This window comes from Lepisma saccharinum, chromosome 1 (assembly GCF_977018435.1).
Source record: "Lepisma saccharinum chromosome 1, izLepSacc3.1, whole genome shotgun sequence".
Taxonomy (NCBI): Eukaryota; Metazoa; Arthropoda; class Insecta; order Zygentoma; family Lepismatidae; genus Lepisma; species Lepisma saccharinum.
The window spans coordinates 167964737-167985260 of NC_139229.1; the positions used below are offsets into that span (position 1 = coordinate 167964737).

The following is a 20524-nucleotide window of genomic DNA, read 5'->3' on the forward strand; positions in this document are numbered from 1 at the left end:
ATTTTCCTCAAAATCTAACTTAGCCTTTTGTCCCTTCAAGAAATCAGTTCCTAATATGGTAACTTGATTAAAATCCTTAACGATTCTAAATGGATGAAAAAAATGTTTGGTTATGTATAGAAAATGGTAGCAACACAATTTCCTTAACTGTCAGTTGACTATTAGTGACCCCCTTAATCGCAGTATTTATATTAAATCGCTTGGCATTGACTGGTATGTTCTTATCTCCCGTTACCGAAATTTGACTTCCACTATCCAGGATGAACTGTCGAATTTCCCCATCTACTTTCACATTGATGTAAATCAAATCTTCAGAAGGAAAAGTAGAGACCGTTAGAGTTTTCCCCGTAGGTCCTACACCTAGGTCCCCGTCATATGCAGGTCTTATTCGTTTAAAATTGCTTCTGTTCTTACGAAAAGTAGAGTAATTTTCATTAACAACCTGATTAGTATGGTTATTTGGATCTTCGCGCCCCTGTTGTTGCTCCAAAAATGTTCGCGGCGATGAAGATGAAAGATGCGAACGCTGAAATCGAGGGTTACTGCCATTGCGCCATCGCCCCCTACGCGAACGTTGCGACTGTGTGTCGAGATTATTATTGTGGTTGTTATGCCAAATATTTCTATTCTGCCACTGTGTGTGGGCTCTAGTGTTACTATTATTATAATAGGTTCCCCTATTGTTTCTATCTCTATGTTCATATTCTCTAACTGGATATGAGAATGATGACTCAGTAAATGAATGTTTTTTCCGATGTTCTGCAAGTGCATTTACTTTAGCCTCAAGATTCTGAAATTGCGAAACTAAATCTGACTCATGAGACTGGAGTCCCGCGTTCGACTGTAATTGATCAAGGTCTTGTTGCAATGCATTTAATCTTTCCTCGATCTCCCGATTAGCCTGAGAATATGTTATGTCAACATGACCATTGACCGTGCGCTGCAACGGGATAGCTTGCTGAGTCGGCATGTAGGCTCGACTCGATTCAGAATACGACAGAGCTTTCATTGTCTCACATTCAGTTTCTAGAATTTTACGTTTTTGCACAAGATATTTGAATTGTTCAACATGTTTCAGGTCTCGTAACATTTCATGCACTGAATCATATTCCCTGTTATAAACTTCTTTCATAAAGTTAGGTTGTAAACCCCCGCTTATTTGCTTAATTTGCTCACTAATGTCCATGGCAGGATCTAATTTTAATAACAATAACTGTTTTTCTCTCACATATTTTGAAACAGGTTCATTTTCCTGATGGAAGCGTAATCTGATTTGTTCCTCTAATTGAAAAGTGTCCCCCGGTTCCGTAAATTCTTCCACAATTTTAGTTTTTAAAGTTACAAAATCTATATCCTGTGCTTCCTGAGTTCGACTCCAAGTATTGAACCATTCCAATGCTGAATCACCCAAAAATGCCGGTAGCAATTGCCTTTTCTTTAAGTCATTCCACTCATTAAGAATAGCTAAACTTTCAAATTTGTCAATGAATTTTAATACATCCTCCTGAATGTTACCTTGAAACTGGATAGTTTCGAGAATGTTGGGGTGAATAAATCTAGATTGCGCCATGATTCTATGATTAGCCTATGCGCAGGAAAAATGCTTGATTAGCTTAAAATTAGCACTAAGTTTCTTGTTTTCATTTCTCATCCCCCGTGGCTTTGACAGGACATTATCAGCAATTCAATTGTTTACTCTCCCGGAATTTTGATAAGTTAGGTTCAACAATCGCGTAACAGAGTGACGACAGTACCGAACACATCTTTAAAATATTTAACCAACCTTTATGCAACATCCTAATGTTAATTCTCATCTTTTCACAAGCCAATAGCCGAATAACCTAGTTAAAACTCTACTCTTATTTATTTGTGCCTTGCCGCGTAGCATATTGCTAGGCCTACCTCTTGCTTTCTTTTCTTGATATTTGGTAACAATTGATAATTAACACAACGTGAAGCGCTAACAAGTGAAAATTCCGGCGCCATATCTCCCGTACTTAATTTGAAAAGCTAGAAGGCTCTATTATTTTCATCATATTTCGGGATGAAATAGATGAAAATCGCAGCATTTCACGTACTGCAGTGTTTTCGCATCGCATTTGCAAAAAAATGGATGAGAAGCCCTAAGCAGCCTCCACCACGTAACGCAACTCCCAAGCTGCGTTTGGGATCGAACCAAGAACCTCTAGATTTAATTGGGTGATGTAGCTATTCCTCATTCATCTCTTAGATGGTTATCACTCGCTTGGCCTAAATGTGATAAATGCAAGAGGTTACCTTTTAAAGGAATGGCGATAGAAATTAGCTTAGATTAAATATGGGTTTTATACTCTCCATGACTGAATCGATATGGATTGGTTAATGAAAGGATATTACTTGCCTTACAAATATATGGAGATTGTTCCTAGCTTGTCCTCTCAACTATCGCTTGTCTGACCTCCCTGTCAGACATCGAATCTATCACACACCATCGTCCAATAATCGTTCTCCACTTTGCTCCTCTCTCACAATCCGCAGACCTTACTCTCTCTCCTATTCTCGCCAACTGATTACACCTCCTGACAATTCCAACACTCATGCCCCATGCGCCTTCCAAGTCAATCACTCGACCTTTGCCTGATTACTTATTCAGCATTCCTTTCTCTGATAGCTGCTATGCTAAGACTTTATACTTCTTGCCCAATACCTTGGGTACGATACGCTATTCAGTGCTCACCTGAACGAATGTGTTAATTTCAGAGATTATACAAAATTTTAGAACAGAGAACATTATGGGGTCCATGCAGCTCACCCATTCCACAACGGGGACAGCTGTATCTTTCTTATGTGCTGATCGAAGGTTGTATTATCAAAATGTCACAATAAAATTTTAGTTACAGTGCTTAGAATTTCACGTGAAAGATAATTTATGATACTTTGTCAAAACTGTGGGAAGAAATGTGCAAAATTGGAGCTTGCCTTCAATAAATTCATCCCTTCAGGAAAAACAATTGGTGTCATCCATTTTCTCCAGCAATAGGATGTTGGCTTTAGGAAAGACTTCCACCGTTCAGCAATTCATGTACTTATAATTTATTTTTCCTTGTTCATATTTGAAAACCGTATCAAACTAAAAGTTGATGCTTTGTTCTAGCTCTCTCCACTTTTACCTTATCTTGCAGTTGGCGCGCTTACAAAAACATGGAAGTTCTGGCTGAAATCTTAAAACCCTGAGAAGCAAACTTCCATGCATGATAAAACACAATGACAGCTATGTTTGGCATGCTGATATCTAAGATACTCAAGTACCATGAATTCTATTTCAGACACAAGGTCAAAAGCCAAAACTGTCAAATATATCGGCCCTAGAGTGATATAGATCTCCCGCCACAACTTGAGCTCTGGGGAAAGTGGGTTTTGTCAAGAAAAAGGCAGGCTGGTGGAGCAAATTCCAATGTTGCCATCTACAGACATAAACAATTAACTGGTCACTCAGTTTAGATGTAATTTGCATAATTCGGGGAAAAAAGGGGTTCTGCATTGCGAAGCCAGGCGAGAAATGTGGGAGAAGCCCCATTTCCGAAGATACTCGCCGATATCCGTTGCGGAGTGGTTAGCACAGTGTGCTACAACATGAGGTAGCCCGGGTTTGAATTCCGGCTTGTAGATGGTAGTGTTTCTGTGCGTGTCCCTTCATCAATATCATCATTCATTGTCACGACTAGCCAGAGGTGGCAAAAAGCGAAGTAAAATAAACCAAATGAATGAATCCAAATTGGATAAACTGTTATTAATGGATTGATTGATTTTATTTATTTTACTTCGCTTTTCTGCCACTTCTGGCTAATCACGAAGATCAGGATGACTGATAAGACGAAACTGACAATCACAAAGAACATCCATGCTCAAGCCAGGATTCAAACCCAGGACCTATGACAATGAAGCACACTGTGCTAATCACTCCGCCACAAACCGTAAAAAGGGGTCATTAGAAAGCTTGCAAGGGATTCTTACGTTGGGGACAATACTGTACCTACACCTATCACAAAAGTTGAGAAAAAAAATCAATTTTAGATTTGGGGTCACATTATTGAAATGTTTACTTGATCTTTATTTCCCTTATTAAAGAACTGAAACCAGTAGGAGGTTTTGATGGAGAAACCAGATATTATTGTTGTGCACGCTGATTTCTTTGAGAAATTCATGACTTCCCAAACACTGAAGACCAGTGTACTATTTAAACAAGACACAAACGAACATCACACGGTGCTAAAATGTGGCAGTGTGACAAAGACATTGTAAGGTCTTTACCACCAAGTGGAGAAGGAAGAAGAGACTTCTAATGGCAACCATCGATGTAGCACAGTTTCGTGTGGCCTTTCCCAAGTAAAATATTTGGGGCCTTAGTGAAAAAATACATCAAGAAGAGACGTACGTGTATACACATTGATGACATCAGAGGGATGGACAGATGTTTTAATCCATTACGAAAAACGAGAGAAGGAAATGGGGGGTGAAGAGGAGCTCACAGCATTGCATACAAAGCAAACATGGCTGTAATAGGTTGGAAGGTAGATACTTTTTTTTTCAATTAAAAGAACTTAGTGTATATACATACAGCTTTGCTAAGAGATGCTCTTCGTTATCACAGGCATTCTGGTAATATATTGTGAATAGCAAGAAATGAGTGTGGTTGCAAACACTACATTTGAAGGGCGGAGAACTCATTATGAGGGTTGTCACTGCCTCCGTGGTCAACTAATACTTTCTCCTCAGAGCTAAAGTTGTGGCGTGAGACCTATAGTAAACTAAGACTTGACAATCTCCTTTGAATCAAACCTTTACCTACTTCACCATGAATAACAAGCTGCTGCAGATTTTGGAAAACTCATTGACCAGAACATTGAGGGTCTAATTCATGTTAAATTTTTCCAACATATTTTGTATTTTGTGTTGTGTAACATTTACAAGGACAGGTTACAGCTTGGGAAATTAAGTTTGGGACAGAACTTCAAACCTGGCAGCCAGACAATATCTTCTAATGAGGGAGGCTTGTAAAGCTTCGAAACTAAGGAGTGTTATTTTCTCAGAAATGGCTGGCTAGTGTAATCTAGCACCTTGTATCCTACCACTCAAGGAACGCATCTCAAAGTCAATTTCCCCAGCTGTAGCCTCTCCTTGTTAATGTTATTCTATCAAGATTTTTAAATTCCCAATTCAGAAACACAAAAAATCTCTCTCAACCACCTGAAAACATATTCACACACTTTAGGTTTTATTTTCTCAACGTTTTGTTAATCGATAACTGGGAATTTAAACATTAGCTTCATGTACACTTCTCCAAATATTACCTGACCACACCGAAAGATTTTCCAAGTCCAGAAATCGTTAATTTGGGAACATAGCTCTTGAGAAACAGCTGAGAGTAGCCAACTTTACTGCATGTCCCTCTACTAGGCAAGAAACCCTGTGGTAAAAGATTTACTTTCTTGTTTATAGCATGAAGTCAAGCTATATTCGTCCAATATATTAGTAGAGAACAAAAATGGAAAACTGAAGTATGAGGAATAATTTAAGAGAATACTCACGATTCGGTATGTTAAAATTGGAATCGGAGAAACATGAGAGGTTGGAAACTGAACTCGCTCGTGGTCCACCTGGAGGAAATATGTGGCCAGTTTGAACACAAAAGGGTATAATTACGAGAGTTTATACACTTAAATATAACACCACCTTGCAAAGTACTGTCCAAAGAATGAAAATAAATGTTTGTTGCATAGAAAAGTGGTAGCTTGTGCAATCAACACGTTTCAATGTAAGTTTAACAGCGACGTTGTCGAGTATAGGTAAAATACTCACGTCAGATTTAAATGACAAAAAACTTAGCATATTTGGCATCTCGTGTTTAATTATTTTTCCCCTTGGAATGGTTTTTTTTTTTTTGTACGACATTCAGATATGTTGAGTACGGAGTTTAGTAATTAAGTTGAAACATTTTATTTCAGAATTATTCTTGCGATTTTTTTTTCTGGCAGTAAGGTATACAATTTAGAGATGAGATTTACTTCAAACATGTGATAAGTCTGCAATTATTTTGTAACTAATTCACACAACATATCCTTGATTATTATTACCATTTACTCCTAATTATTTTTATTATTTAAAAAGCAATAGGAACGTTCATCAATTTGGATCGAAAAGTGTCAATTGTTGTCATATTCCAACAGAGTATTTGGTCAAACCATGAACATGCCGACTAGGGCTTGGAAATAGAAGAAGAATAATCATCCTTTCTGAGCCTTCAAAACAATGCTAAACCTGATATCTGCCAGTTTTCCTTCAGATAGAACCAGAAACATTTTTTTGTGTTTGCCAACCCCTTTTTGGCTTTTAGATCATTTTCAGTATTTTTTGCCTTTGTTAATTTTCTTGAAAAGGTTTTTGCTGAAATGAAGGAGGCCTGAGCTGAACATGAAGGAACACTTTCTTGACCTTAATGCTAGGCTGGACCTTTGGCCCATACCAGGGCATCCTCCCTTCTTTTCGCAAAAACCTGTATGATATTCGAAAATCTGAAAAATTTTATCTGTGTAGAATTCCTTCTAGAGCATTCATGATAATTTTCGTATGGTTTGCTTTCTCTGTTGTCTAGATATTATCAATGCTTTAATAGACTTACATAATCACGACACTACTGATAATATCTAGGCAACAGCGAAAGAAAACCACCTGAAAATTCTCGTGAATGCTCTAGAAGGAATTCTAAACATGTATTTTTCTTTTATCCTAGCAGTTTTTCGAAAAGAGGAAGAAGCTGGCCTGGCACAGGCCAAAAATACAGCTAAGCCTTAATGTTGAAACAGCTGTTCCCAACATGCTCCCTGCTTCTGCTACACTACACTACAATCCAATGCTCTCTACTTCTATCATGGCTAGGATATATATTGTTTGATCTGAAAAAAAATACACAAAATATTTAATATTTTTTTTTATTATGTGACAAGATACTACACAAAATGTTTACAGTAAAATATGTCCTTACATTGTCTGTGTGAATAATCACGTTTCAGCCCATTCCCTACCCCCCCCCTTACCCTTGTCTCCTTTGCCTGATTAGTGTCACTTTTCACCATCCTGGTAGGGTTTTTGGAATGTAGTGATTACTGCACAACACTAGTTTTTTCTTTCTTTTTTCTGTATTACGGATGCACTCAACTCAGGCCACTGAGGTGGTGGGCGCTGAGATTAGATACATGAACATCTGTGGACGACACGTCAAAGAGACCGTCTCCTCAAAGTATCCTTACATGACCCAATTCTCCGCTGCTGCCACCTTCCTGGTGTTCCTCTTCTTGCATTCTGGGCCCACGTCCCTCCCCTATTTTGTAACTTTTCGCCCTGGAATGACATTCAGCAGCACAAACACATCCAATATTCAAACGTAACAGCCCTTGACATATGCAATAAGGTATGACATAGCAAGAATACAAGTAGGACAAAAAAAGAAGGCTAATTTTTAGGCAAAAAACTAAACAACTCACCTGTTAAGAAAAATTACTAACGTAACAGAACAATGAAAAATTTGTAAGAGCCAAAGAGGTATCCAATCTTCACTGTATCGAGTGAGAAACGAACCATGACTGGCAATCCATTTTAAATGCAGTTTCTGCTGAAACAAACATGTTGCAATAGAAATTTAAATCATTCTATGACAATTTAAATAAAACAAAACAAGTCACTGAAGTAGTAATGGGGTTGTATTAATTCTCTGCATCAAAACATTTGCAAATGCGAAAATCGATATATGCACACAAGGATATTTTTATATTAAAAAAGAACATTGCAAAATATAAAAAAGAACATGAAATTTTGCCCTGTACCAGTCGCCTCCACAACTAGTCGCTCTCCCCCTTCGATAGATGCCTGAAAAAATAAAACTAGGAGAAACTGTTTTTTGGCATACGGATTGATTTAACGCGTAGCACATGGCATGCAATGGAAACATTGCTAGAGCATTAAGTTAGTCTAGTGAAGATTCATTATACATATATTTAAAGAAACAATTGCATATCAGTATTTAATAACACGAACATGATGCAAACAGGATAATAAACATGTATCAGTCAAATCACTACAAAACATTTAAAAATTGGAGAGAGAAAGAGAGACAGAACAAAGCAGAAAAAAATTTTGTTCATCAAATATTGAATCAGAAAATGGGTTGTTCCTCTCTAGTTTGGAGCTGGCTGTTTTTTATGAACTGGAAATATGAGGATCAGAACAGTAAAACAACCAACTTTGAAATAAATATAAATAATCACTTTATGAAAAACTTCAATGCACAGAATTATGCTAAATGGTATATCAAAGGAATGTTTATGTCGAAAACACATTATAAAACATCTCAAAACTACTGTCAGCACAAGTAATATTAAACATACAACAAAACAGAAATCTCTAACCAAAACACACAGATGAAAAATTAAAGAGGCATTCTATTTTATCTAGGTAAATAGTTTATGCTAAGGCTATAAAAATTGGTGCCAGTCATGGATTTTCTCTGTAAGATAACAGCGAAATGACCTTCCAAAAAAACAAGAATATATACACACACATATATATCCCAGTGCCTTTCAAGGGCTATCAAGATAAGATTCCCCAACCCGACCACCCCAATCATAGTTTCTTCCCCTTGGGTTGCATTCTTTTGTTTTGTACTAAGGTTATATTTCTATACAATTGTTCAATAGAAGGAAAAAAAAATTATATGCACAGAGCCAAGACATCACCTGCCTTCGAATGCTCTAAAAGTGTAGTACAGACCTCCCTATGAAGTGCAAGAACAGACAATTCGTGAACAAAAAAAATAACCACTGCTGGCAAAAATGCATCGTCACAGTTCAATGACAAAATTCTTAATTTACACAAGCACAATATAGATTAGGTATGCCTTCATATCTGCCGATACACTAGTACTAGTATCACTGTTCCCTTGAAATGATCAGTGGCATTACATCTTAATCTAACAAATGGGAACATCAACTTGCAAACAATACATTCTGTTTGGGGGCACACGCCATAATGCAGAATCACATATGATGGAGGATCTGGGATCAACCGTGGGGAAATATCTGAAAAGAACATAAAAACACAGCATTTATGCATATTCAATTGCAAGTAAAAGGTGGGATATCCTGAAATAAGAAGAATGAGCATTTTATATACAGGGAGATACATTTGAGCATAACATTTCAAACAAGGTACTCACACTTACCTCATTCTATACTCACCAAGAGGCCATCCTAATACAGATTAGGTAGCCATCTTGTTTGTTGCCCTGTGAACAACAGGATCAGTTGATATTTTGGCAACAGGAAGTTGTATTGCTTTCCATTTCCAAGATACCCACCTAGCTAGTAAATAAGGGCACAGCAAGAACCACAACAGAACACAAGCAATTGCAAAACTCCAAATATAAGACAGACCTCATGTTACACTTGGAATACAGGCACCATAAACATCCCATCAGAAACTTACACATGTACATATATACACACATCTTTCTAATGAAACATGTAAGCTTACAAATATCAGTCTTTAAAGATGAAGTACTGTAGAAAAAAGGGTGTTATAAAACAAGCGCAATTATTATTTCTTAAAGTTGGATACGTAGATATTGATATATTAGACTACTTGTTACTAATTCAAGTATAAAATCTAGTACATGTGCATTAATTAATGTACTGCAAATAATCTTCCACTAAACAATCATTCAAATTACTCTGTAAAAGGTGACATGTAGTCCAGGAAATGGCAATGAATTTCATATTTTGTTCAATGTATTCTTTGTCACGCTGCAGATGTAAGTTTGGGCTTACGAAAAACTATGTTGTTGACATATTGGTACCACAGAAGCTTCAAACATTTCTTTTCCATGTTTCCAATTTACTTTCACAAATTCCACATACATAATGGATGATCTCATGTTTACAAGAGAAGTTTAATCCATTAAAAGCATGTTTTACAAAAGGTTTATCCACTTTCATTTCTGTGCTGATATTTGGGACACACACGGATGCAAAATATTACATCTTTCTAAGCTGAGAGTGTGGTTGGGGTAACTGAGTTATGGATGAATAATGATTCACTTGGCATTCAAAGCTAGGATTCTTAGTTTTGCAACTTTCAACACTAGCACTAGAGAAAAAGTTGCAACAACTGAATACAAGAAATGCAAACAATTTACATCATTTTTCCTTAATATCTAAAATTTAAGTGGTAGAATGCCATACATGAACTATAATAGGGAACTTGATTGTGGATTAGTACTAATTAATGTAGTCCTTCAGTAATAATGGAATATGTTCTCAGGTTGCATATGTATAATATATAAATTATTCACGCTCCCATGCAAGTCAGTAAATATGAGACTTACCAGAATGGCTTCAAAACACTTTGTATTTACATACAACAGCTGGTGAAATTTAAATTTGACATTAAACAGCGGCAATTACAAATTTAAAAAGGAACCACGTCTTCCTTCAATTTCGCACGATGTACAAATTTAACATATGCAGAAAATTGAACCAAAACAACGACAAAAAAACAAAATGAAATTATATACAGATGCTGGGCATTGAGTACAAACTTCCAAGTTTCAGATTTCCCCCCTTCATTGCATACATATTTATTTGATGGCTTTATCCTTAATTTATTACTTCTTTCTTCATGACAGAAAAATAAGAACTTATTTACTAATGTTTTGCTGTAATTTATTTCGTACAAGGAGTGCCCCTTTTTCCAGCCACACTGCTTCATATCTGAATATGCATGTGACGTTATCTCATTATTATAAATACGTGAATGTAAGAACGCATTAGTTAAAAGAACTAGAACTTTAAACATTCGAGAAATAACAGGTTACTTCCCCTAAGCTTCCAAAATAAACAAATCCATGAATGTATATAGAATTCATGCCAAATTAGTGGTCAGACTCAAAAGTGTATTACTGCATTACTATTCATTAAATTTACATTACTGTAAATCAGCTTGAAATTCCTTCTTACATGATCACTATACATCCTCTATTGGGTGAGCAAGATAAAAGTATAAATATATACACATATGTATATACAAACAAATATGGAAAAGCCTACATATTTCTGGTGCTCCTCATATCACATTAGCACAGAAAAATTCACACTGGATAGGACTCACCCGCATGATGCTTATTTTTTGCGATACCAACGGAAGATTCCACTAAGATGGGAACTATCGATGCAGTTTGATCTCCGCTTAAATAGATTCCTACAAATGCCAGCCATCAATGACCCCTGGTCGTTTAGGGCTAATAACAGTTGCTCTCGCTACCAACGTGAAGTCATCGTTTAGCAGCTGTTACGTGAGTTGCCCTGGATGGAGTGTCTGGTTGCTGAGAAAAAAGGCCCAGGCATCTACAGTCAATTGCACTAGTGTTATCTATATACACAAGGCACACATCGACATGTAGGTTCGGTGAATTATGTATAGTGAGACATAAGCAGAAGCCAGCATGGATTATGAAAAAATGTCACAGGAAAGAAATCACACCATGAAACCCATATACAAGTTCCATTTAGAAATGCACAGAACAATATAGAAAATGGCAAAGTATACCAGCATGCAGAATCTCCCAATTTCTTTGAACAGACCCCAGGAGATTCAGTTTCTACGTCTAATGAGAAGGCAAAAGAAATTAATGAAAATAACCTAGGACATGAGGAAAACACCATATTAAAAAAAAAATAAGACAGAACAGGGTATATGCTACATGAATAGTCATTAAAATCTCAAGCATAAATATATATATTTAATAAAATATGAACCTAATGTGCAAAAGAAATGAATATACTCTACAATTAAGGCATACAACAGTGTCAGCAAGCACAAAGTAACATAGAAGCATTAACTTGAGTTATGGGGGGCAAGAAGAACAAAAAGACCAACCTCTTGACAGGGCGTTTCTTGGTGTGGAAACCAGCTACCAAATTTTTCAGGATGACCCCAATAATGGTACACAATTGAAGAAACCCAGGAATAACGTCATAAAATATATCTTCAATCTCCAAAATGTTATATAAATTCCATGCTTAACCCGGTGGCTTAACCTTTTGCTGCCCAAGTGTCTCAAACGAGATACCCAAAAGTAACCCTCACGGAACCAAGCATCTCGATTGAGATGCTGTGTCAAGGTCGTAGCTTTTACGTTATAACTTTTCTACTTTTGGCTAGAATTTCGATTTTATTTTTTATATTGTTCCTATCACATGTATTTAACAGAAATGGTTTTTTGCATTTTTTTTGTCTTCATGAAAATGGAGGGGAAAAGGTACTTCTCTTTTGCAGCTCTTTTCAACCTCAAATTTTGCCGACAAAAGGAAGACCAGCTTTGTTGTTCTAAAGCAATGCTTTTCACGTCCTCCTGCTAAGTGCATTCGAAGGAAGCTTGTTTATAAGCATCCGATGTCAAAATGAAAGTTTTCCGTGAGGGCGGAAGCAGGGGGAAAACTGGTTGTTGAATCTGCGTTGTGAGAATGGGAATTCGAAGCGCGCTGAAGGAAACCTTTGTTTTTTTGAGCACAAGTGTTCCACAATGTTGAACAAAGGTCACCAAGCATGGTCTAAAAATAGAATGTCAAGCAGCTGCAAGAATTGGCGTTCATTTTTCACTACGTTCTAGCTTTTTGTCCGTGAATGTTGTGCGTAGGTGTCGTTTTGTGCCCAAGTGAGAGGACATTTTTTAGGTGAAGTCAATTTTTTAAAATAATTTTTTGGGGTTTCCTCCCTTCCCCCTCCATATATACACACCAAATTTGCATAAATTTTGCATTTTGTGCATTGACATTTTTTTTCGGGGCGAGGGGGGCGGGGAAACAATTTTTTTTATTAAGAAAAGTATTTTTGAGGGGATTTCCCCCCTTTCCCCCTCCATATGTACGCCGAATGTGCATAAATTATATATCGTCTGAATCTGCGATTCATTCTGCGTACAACGGTATATCTTTCATATCTCTAGGGCATTTAGTTTCTGAGCTATAGTCATTTCAAGGTACCGCTGCATTTTGAAGCTTGAATCAGTGGCGTGCCGACCATTCCTTTTGGGGATACAACAAGTTACATTGGTCATACGACAAGGATGCAAATATTTTCTGTTTCTTACATGCCAGCGATAATTTCTATGTTAATTTTGAACTTTTCATATCCCTTTTTTCGGTGGGGGGGCCCCATTTTTTTTTAAAAAAAACAGTATTTTCAGGGGATTTCCCCCCTTTCCCCCTCCATATATACGCCGAATGTGCATAAATTATACATTGTCTAAATCTGTGATTCATTCTGCGTACACTTTCATATCTCTAGGGCATTTAGTTTCTGAGCTATGGTCATTTCAAGGTACCGCTACATTTTGAAGCTTGAATCAGTGGCATGCCGACCATTCCTTTTGGGGTACAACTCAAGTTACATTGGTCATATGATGATAATGCAAATATTTTTGTGTTCCTTACATGTCAGCGATCATTTCCATGTGCATGTCGACACTGTCATGTACTTTTTTTCTTGGGGGGAGGGTGGGGGAACCAATTTTTTTCCCCGAAATTTTGGAATTTTGAGAGTTAGCCCCCTCCCCCCACCACATAAATGCCGAATTTGCAAATTCATATAGTATGAATCTCTGGTTCATTCCGCATACAACGGTATATCACTCATCTCTCTAGGGCAATTAGCCTCCGATCTACACTCATTTAATTGAAACTCTGCATTTTACTCAAAATCGACTCTGGCAATATAGAGGCTTACATGTGAAAAACGCTTTGGGCTGCAAAAGGTTAAAACCACTACAATGTGTAAGTGTCAGCAATAACTGTGTGGTCCTTACGTTTTTGATATGAGTAGATGCTAATCTCTCTCTCCTTAAGTTTTTGATGTGTAGATGATAATCTCTCCTCTAAGTGTGCAAATTCATTTTATACTCATTAGAACAACCTACAGTTTCACTGTGCAATGTGTTTCCACAGAGACCCATGATTACCAAAGGGAATCTCTGTAAGCAATATTTTTCTTTTAAAGTAAAAATACATAATATTTATCAGCTTTTTATATAACGTAAATCTAATGAACACCCATATAAGGAATCTCCAGGTACATAAATTAATTTCTTTCAATTGGCAAACCTGCAATAAAAAAAGTTGCTTGAAACTGAATGAGCTTTACATCCCAAAAGAAAGTTTTAATTAAATTTAATTATTTAAAGGTATATGCATACATGCCATGAAGACATGGGGAAATGTGGAGGTACAGCTCCACATATTCTTGATCTTAGCCATAATTCGGATGATGTGATCAGCATAATGCCCAGCCACCTTTAACCCCCAAGGAACACATTTCTACAAAGCTGGGTGGGCCTCAGAGCTGTGCAGAAACAGAGAAATTACTTGGAAATTTGCTGGTCCAGATCACCTGTCACGGGATTCACACCCAGGTCTTCCGCTGGTAGTCAAGAAGCTCTACCAATTGAGCTACCGTGGCTCATACTAGCTGACAAAAAAATTCTGAATAAAAAAATTCCAGTTCCCTTTCACTTGTGACCAATTGTTACGTTTATCTATGACAGCTATTTAAGACATGATAATTTCAGGCAGTCCCAAGCTTGATCCCCAGTGGAAGCTTGATGCACTGACCAGGCTTTGAATTTCAGAGTGATGTCACGTCAAAGTTTAAGCTGTGCATTCCAAACAGTTTCTTTTGTTTGTTCAAGGAGCAAGTAATATCAAAATTATTAAGTTTTAAATAGAAGTAAACAGTTTCAAAAAGGTTCATACCAACATTATCATGGACTCATTTGTCAATTAGCATGTTTTTTGTCAGCTCATGTGAACTTTTCTGCAAAAGCTTGTGCATTTTACAGAAAAAAACAAACTATTTATCCTTTAGATAATCGTCCAATATTGAAAATTAATCTTCTGCTGCTTTAAGATCTGAACAACTCCTCCCATTATGTGAACAGTATGGGTTGCTGTCTAGGTATTCCATTAGTCTCATGGCACTAAGTCAAAATAAGGACAAAAGTGAGTGCAATCCATGTGAAGATTGGCCTGGATGTTGGGGAAGGATTTCAAGTTGTTTTTTTTCTTTTGGGGGGGGGGGGTGTCTTCATTTTTAGGGTAGAAAGCCCTACCTTAAGGCTGAGCCTTAACAAATTGAATTCTGCTCATGTATAGCTCTTGTCTGCATCTTTGAAAGCACATCTCTACAAATTGAAAACATTCACTTATTACAACGATGTCTGCCATGCTACTGATTTGTGTTCACATTTTTAACCTTTTTTCTTTCTTTAAATTCAGGTTATTCATTCCTTGAAAATTACAGAAATATTTCCAACATATAAGTGTAATTCTAAACCCTTTTTGTTTGTTTCCATCTGAGAATATTTAATCTTGTTTCAGCATCATGATCAGATTACATGATGTACCCCCATGTGTAAGAACGAATAATTATGAATTAATATATAGTTCACATAATCCCTACCCCCGCAACCTTTACTGTTCTTATTAGAACATATGGAAAAACCTATGTACATATCTGCAAATAGTTCACCCCTCGCACCACTACCACAGAAACAGTGCAGAAAACAGTTCACAAATATTGTATAATAAAATTCCTGGTTAAAGGGCTAAGTAACTATTCCAACAGAAACATACCTTCAATATTCATATTTCAAACAAAATAGTAATCAGTTTACATCATTTCGCCACTACCTCAATTGTTCTGTAAGCATCGTGATGTGAAAAGAACTTGTCTATGAGCAGGTATGAATTTCTTCCCTGTCCACAAAATGACATACAATTTTGTATAACAAAAAATTCACAGAATATATCTATTTTCAAGAATAAATGAAAGAATAAAGTCAAATGTCACAATGCCACACAGACATATAAATATCACCATGTTCCATATTGCAGTGTAATATTTCCAGGACATCAATATTTAAGATCCTACGGATAAACTGATACTGGACTTTGCAAAGCATTTTATTTTACCTGTGGGAGCCTTTATATCATCTTGTTTTAGTGTACATAGGTTGCACTCGGGAACTTAAACAATGAGATCTGTTATACACATTTTATATTATTTATTTACTACACTTGCTAATACCCTTAACTAACATGTATATTAATTTATTCAAATAATTTATGAAACTGTTCTGCTTGCTATTTGAGTAGAGTAAAGGGTTTGTCAGATTCAATAGGGAGTATGCACATACAAATTTGGTTTCATGTCTCTTGCTGAAGTATGTTGAGTTAGTAAAACTGAGCAATACATATAATTAATGCTGAAATTTTATGAGGAACAACAATCAATTCAAAATTTGACAGAAGAACCTTTTGTCTTAGTAAATTTATGGGACATTTGATCATCAAGTATGCACTAATATTACATAACCAAGAGTCCATTGCACACCTGTTTACAAAATTAAGTAGAAAAGGAAATTTATAGAATCATTTTTTGAGGTAGCTACTATTTTGTTCTGAAAATTGTTGCTAGATCACACAGAGAACCAGGGATCAAAGTCATACATGTGCTCTTATCAACAGAGCCACAAATCATGGGAGTTAGCTTAGTAGAGCACTCCAAGTCAAGGCACAATTTTCAATACTTATTCAGTTATTTCACAACTGTGTGCTCATATTAACTTAATGTGTTTCAAGTGGAGGCAATGAAAGTACACAGTTCCAGCCTGTGCAAAGTTCACTATTAGAACTACGGTAAGATAAACTAGTCACAAAAAATGAAAGAAAATAACCAATTTAGAGCATCAATATTACACTACACATTACAATTGTTTAGATGAATGCAGTTTTTCTTGAGCAGGAGTGACAACTTTTATTTGTGCAGGGTGAATAGCTACTTGAGGAATTGGTCTCTGGACACATTAAATTAATTTACACTACATATATTACTTAAAAAAATAGATTACAAAGTACTGTTAATGTATTAAACTTGATACAAGAGTTAAATGTGAAAACTTTAGGTGCCAAGTAACAACTTCATGTTCTAATTTTTCATGATTGTTACTTTGTTCCAATTCTCTTTTGCAAAATTCAGTGTATCTTCACTATCATCTTAATGCAGTTTTCAAAACATTCAGAACTTGACAACAGAATCTGGCACCTTTTGGTTTCGCAGTGTGAACTTTTCCTCTGATTTTCGAGTCATATTGTTACTAGACATCAAATTCTACAATTGCCTCTAACGTAAGTTTTCGTTAAGTACTAAGAAAGAAGAAGAAAAGGTTGGCCTGAGGGAGTATGCCAGCAATAGCCACTAAATTTTACAAAACAATGTGGTAAGTCTCTTCATGCTCAAAGAATCTCTTTGGACAAATAAACTATGAAAAACGGGTGACTTCCTTACTTATAAATAGGGCTAGGATTTTTATGACCTAAAATTTTACAAAATATGCACTAGAATTTGAAAAATATGACTGTTTCAAACATCAACATCTAATAGGCTATATGCTGAAATATTTTCACATACGAAAAAATTTTAGTTCAATTTGAAATATGCTGAATATGACCGAAAATCCATCAAAATATGCTCCATCACATATAAATAGCCAAATATGCCAAATTTTGGCCTTAAAAAGCACCTTAATTGAATTAGTTTCTTCACAATATGAAGTTCTATATATTTAGGGAACACATCACCCTTACCAAAAAGAAAAAAAATATGCTGTCATGAAAATCCTAGCCTTACTCATAAACTCAGCATGAATGCAGACACCTACTGCAACCTAACGCAAGAGCTCACCACAAGCACTACATTATATATATATATATATATTGATAGAACATAATGGACATTATGGATGAATATTTCATCTCTAACTCACAGTATTCACGTTTACAGTGTGTTACAATGTAGCCTCTCTGCGACAATCTACTTTGGTTGAATTAGTTCTCTCAATTGCAGGGAGATGGCACTTTTATTCACATGGGTCAAGGATTTTTAAAAATGCAATGAAAACCCATGGATTACAGTCACAGACACTTCTGGGTTCTAACCACCCCATTATTACTACCCAGACATGATAGTGATAGCACATATGAACAATAATTATCAACCTAGTAAAAACGGACCCAGGATTTGTGTTGACAAGCTATAGAGAAAAATTGGGAAACCCTAGTTTCCAATGTCAGAAAAACAGCAGCAATGAAACTATTCAGTGTCCACGTATCACCAAATGAAAAAGAACTCTGAAGCCTTGGCTCTTTAAGGATAGTAGTGCAATGGAGTATAGTTTATATCAATGTTTCAAATCACAAAAATGACAAAGATCTACAAATCTGAAATGTTGCACAATGTATTCCATTAGCTTCTTCTCCTCCTTACCATGTGCAATTACTGAACATACCATTTCCAATGTCATATTAAAAAAACGAGATCCCGACAGCAAATGAGGACCCACGATCCATGAAATTTCAAACCTACCGTCAAGAGAGTATGCATCAATACGAATAAACCAGGTTCCAAATTTACCTAAGATGTGAGTAACATGAATGACACTAGATCTCCGCAACTGCCAAGTTGCCCACAAAATCTTTACCAATTCTCACCTGCTGCACAACTGTTTAGAAGCAACCACATTAAGCATTATGCAAGATGTGAAAAAAAATTCCATAGCAGCATTTCAGAGTTGTTTTTATCCATGTCTACACAAATGCTGTGGCTGTAGCATTAAATTAACGAAACACCAACTAACACTCCCACAATACAAAGACTTGCAACCAGACTAGCATTATCACAGTAAGAAAACCTTCTTCTAATTGATCCATGCCAAAATTATCTACACAAACTCATTTTGGACATTTGGCAATATACACCAAGTTAAGAAAACTCTATTAGAAAGCTAAGGCAAATGCATTCTTTTGTTGATAATGCAAATATGAAAATTTAAATTGTAAACAGTTCATTCTCTCGAGTTATACTTAATGCCAGCTGAACAACTTTTCCTGCAATAATCATAGTTACCAACTCTGAAGCATCCATTATTTTAATCTTCTGGTAATTACGTTCATTTGCACATTCCAAATGGAACAGCTGTGAGCACAATGTGAATTATCTAAACTCACTCACACCCTCCTACATCTATACACAATGGCAATATTTGTACAAATACACTTAATTTCAGTTTCAAGAGCGTAAGAATGTGGAAAGCAATAATACATAAGCACGAGCATACACGCATGAACAAAATACAGTATAGTTGTTACACAATCTCACATTTTACGTAGCCCCATGTTAACCTACTGCCAATAATTTTACGTAGCCCCATGTTAACCTCCTACTGCCAATAAAGCTACAAGTTCAGACAATCCTCCTGAAATTTTCATTTCCCACAAAATTTTTAGCCACAGACCCATGAAAAATGTATAATAAAGGTGTTCCTGCTTGTAAGACATGTGTATATATACACACCACAAGCTGGCACACCTGTATTTTCATATACATTCTGATAATATATGAATACTGAAGTAAAAATATGCTATCAAAATGCATGCTTAGCATGGGGTCAAATTTGATACATTGAAAAGTAAATAGGAAAAAAAATTCCTTAGACTGGCGAGTGTTTCCTTACTTCAAAATATCACCAAACATATTACCACATCTGCAGATCAATGGCTTTCGAGTTACGAAGTGAAAAAGATCCATCCGGGGGTCAAGAATGTCAGAGCATTATCGTGCAAATGTTAACAGTTCTAATGAACGAAACACACTTTTTACCTCTGATAGTGCTTATATGTTTCTCATTTCCTTATATATAGATGCAGTAATGCAGTGAACTATTAAATTGATTGATTGGTTTGCTTTCTTTTACTACGCTTTTGTGCCACTTTTGGCTAATTTGCAAAGATGGGAATGAGTGTTGATATGATGGACACTCACAAACATCCAGGCCCTGGCCAAGATTCGAACCTGGGACCCCTGGCATCATAGCAGGATGTGCTAACCACAGGGGCCGGCAAACTATTAATTGTCTTTGTAACTGGCATTTCCTATTACGACAAAAGCATTTCTCTGTTCTAAATGGTTATGTTATATTTGCAGGGATTTTTCAACAAGCTGCACTTTGATAGTTGGGAAAAATCTTCAGGAACTTTCCAATAAAATTAATGTCTTTCAAATGCATGGTTTACACAAAACAAGGTTTTCGGAAGAATATCAAGCATTTTTACAGGGCAATTTTTAGGGCTGATTCTATGCCACTTTGAAGCAATGCAGTTTTAAAATTTCCTACAGATAACTGTATCTGTGCTTGAATAACGTAATTAAAAGTTTTGTTGACAGTATTTAAAAAAAACAACTTATTTTTAAGTATTCCATTGTAACCACATCACATCAAACCACCTGATTTTTGCGTTAATATGTTCAAAGAAATTAGAGATGGAACCGATTAATTGGCACTCTATCGGTATCAACAGATATAGGTATATCGGTGTATTGGTATAAA

The 20524-nt window shown here is 36.2% G+C and overlaps 1 protein-coding gene across 1 annotated transcript in view; it reads right to left on the minus strand.

Annotated features, from left to right (window-relative positions):
- Nucleotides 1-7079: 7079 nt before the first annotated feature.
- LOC145986969 (far upstream element-binding protein 2-like) overlaps nucleotides 7080-20524 on the minus strand; it is a 50758-nt gene continuing 37313 nt past the window's right edge. The window contains exon 15 of the mRNA XM_083121435.1: nucleotides 7080-9110. The gene's annotated coding sequence lies outside the window, so the exon portion shown is untranslated. The remainder of the gene's footprint in view (nucleotides 9111-20524) is intronic.